Consider the following 3,325-nt stretch of genomic DNA (forward strand, 5'->3'; position numbering starts at 1 on the left):
GGACGGGATGAGAGAGAGAGAAGGAGAAGGCAAGTGAGAGTGTATTGTTAGGACAAAATTTTTAAGACTACATATTCTAGTAGCTCCTAGTTACAATTCTATCTTGTTTAATTCGCCGCTACATTTCCGTAAATATCACTAACATACAAATAAATTTTGAATATTTAGACATGCGCGAAACGCAACATCGGTAGATTTTGATATCCGGTAAATGTATGTTATCCGGTGAATGTATAAGTTACAAAGGCATCAACTTAATCCATTGGCTACCACACGTTATATGTTCTTGGTTGTCTCTTGTTTAATTAAATCACTCAAGCGATTCATACTAAATGTATCAAGTTGTTTAATCCACGATAAAGTCACACAAACACGCAGCACTCTTGCATGCATACTTTTCTTCGCTAATAGCCTACAAAATGGCTGACGGACCATTGAGCGTCACGTGACGAAGCGGATCGCACAAGATTGATTGCTCCGAACGTCATAATCAGGGGCATGACGTCCCCCACGAATTTTCAGAAGGGCGGACATCATATCAAATGTCCCCCCCCACCGATTTTGATCACTATGATTTTGTGTGTAAGTGTGTGTGTGTGTGTGTGTGTGCTGTGTGTGTGTGTGTGTGTGTGTGTGTGTGTGTGGTGTGTGTGTGATGTATGTGTGTGTGTGTTTGTGAAGTGGAGAACCTTTTTATTGTGTGTGATTAGTGCCGTTCACGATTGGCTTCTTTCCCTTTTTTTTGCCAGCTTTCATTTTATTCAAGTGCATATTAGAGCATAATAATGATCATGCACAACTTAAGAAAAATGTGTCTTGAAAAATTTAGTAACGTTTCTTTTTTAACACGTTTTTTTATTTTTTTATTAAATAATTCTTATGCAGAAATCATCAAGAGAAAGTATGTTTATGAAAGTTTAGGAGATATCACTCACATTAGACACTGATTCAAGGATTAAGCTGGAAACACGAGCTATATTCACGCAAAGAGGACACTGAGTAACTGAGCATCGGTTTTAATAATGTAATTTTCATTGCAAATTGATGATATATATATATACACGCATATATGATATGACTGGACCAACAATAATAACGGACCAATTTATTTTGTGATCAGCCTCAACACCAAATGATTGGTTTTCTGCTTTTTGTTTTCTTGATTTTATGACTGCATGTGGACACCCTTTTCGTAATATTATCACAAACCAAATGCATGTGTGTGTGTGTGTGTGTGTGTGTGTGTGTGTGTGTGTGTGTGTGTGTGTGTGTGTGTGTGCGTGCAGGAGCGTGTACGGGGGGAGGGGGTCTGGGTCCGGACCACCCCCTGCTCGCGCAGAAAACGCATCTGAGTGGGTCTAATTTCCAAAAATTTGTAACAACGGTTGTGTGTAACAAATTTCTTTCACAATGCCTCACTTTATTCGCTTTAAGACGACCTAGCTTTACGACTTCTCAATTTTCCGCAACGCCAAACAAAATGCTCTGTATATACATTTCTATCCCGTTGGTAGCGATGGTGTCGCGAATGTATGACGGCAAACGAAATGTGTACACTATTCGCTTGGAACTATTCATTTAGGCTAGAGAGTAGGCCTACATATAAACTCAAAAACTTAAAAACTAATACTTTCAAAAGAATACTTTCAAAACTATACACAGGTATATTCAACTATACGTATTAATTTCCTCAGCATTCTATTCACTTATTTTTGACATTTATAACAAGCTCAATGTAGTTCATCTATGTGCTTGCTTAAAACGGTATGAGCAAATCAAAGTCAACGATTCACAAAAACAGCGTGTGTCATTTCTGCGCTAGATTGCCGATGGTGTTTTAAACATATTGTCAAAACCCACACATTGTCAACTCCAATTGCTAAGCTCGTAATATTATTGTTGTTTAGTAGTTAGTGATTATATGTAGGTAAATTATTTACTAAGATTTACGAGTTATGACATAAAAATTCTCCAAAGTCATCTAGTGCCAAGTCAAATAATAAGAATAGTGCCGTTTTGATCGAATTCGCCTTTATGACGCCATCGCGTTGCTATACGGAGCAGAAATTTCACGTTCAGAGTGATCACTTCGAGTGCATGAGTGATAATGAATTAAGTACCGTATCTCAAAGCAGAATTGAACCAGCAGCAGCAGTGGCACAGTAGCTGTCTTCAGATGAGGACTGACATGACATATCTATTCATCCATCTATATCAATACACCTAGAGATGTTGGTGGAAGTTGCATCTGGCATAGTGACAAATTATAAAACACTATCGAATGAAATCAAATCTTGAGAATAAACACTTTATTTTAAATGTAACACTTTATACAGCAATCCATCCACAATCCGCTTTACATTTTTACAGGATTATTAATGAAGAAATGTAAATAGTAAGGGACTATACCATCCATACACCAATACCAAAGAACATTTGTTTGAAATTAGTGTTTTATACAAATACAACATTGGTTTAGCATTGTTGTGATTCACAGTTAAAACACATGCCTGTAACAAAATCGAAAATGAGCTGTAAATAAATGAAAAAATGACAGTGGCAGTGCTGCAATACATTAATAGATCGCCAGAATAAATTCAGTCGCAGTTCGAAAACAAAGAAAGTAAATTTATTTATATTACAGCTACATCTACATCAGGGCTATATAATATTAAACTTTACCTGCTCAAATAGAAGAAAATATTCTAAAGTGTGAAACTCAAACTTGTAAGCTGTTGAAAATTGCTCCACCAGTAAGTACTTCTGCTCTGTAACGTTACGTTTGCAATACTACACATTTTACAATTGCAAGCATGTTATTCACATGTTATATTGCAAGATATGTTAGCACAAGAACCTCTCGTCAATAGGCCATCTTAGAAATAAGCTGTGAGTTTTCACAACCGAAAAACCTAAACACCATTCTATGTCGTGTGTACGTTTTCTCTATCCTTTCATATTATTAAGAAAGGTTCCTTGACTATACCAATACACAAACGTCCGGACTGATCAACTTACTGTAACTGCAAAAGCGGGTTAAAGTGATTACGTCACGAATTTCTAGCACCATCAAGTAGTATATTTGTGTATTATTTGTACAAAATAAAATGTATCAAAATACAATTAGTGTTTCTGTTTACTTTTCATGCTTATATACCTTCTTTATATGCCCTAATAGCTCTCTTGCCAGTTCCCCACTTGGTCGCTTGGCGCAGCACTGTTGCCAGACTTCCGGTAAGTTGGAATATCTGTTTGACTTGTTTTCCTGAGGATATTGTGTGAATACAACCTAAGTGAGTAGATAATACATCCTTTTTCCAAAATG

Source organism: Priapulus caudatus, unplaced genomic scaffold (genome assembly GCF_000485595.1).
Source record: "Priapulus caudatus unplaced genomic scaffold, Priapulus_caudatus-5.0.1 Scaffold33, whole genome shotgun sequence".
In the NCBI taxonomy this organism is placed as follows: domain Eukaryota; kingdom Metazoa; phylum Priapulida; class Priapulimorpha; order Priapulimorphida; family Priapulidae; genus Priapulus; species Priapulus caudatus.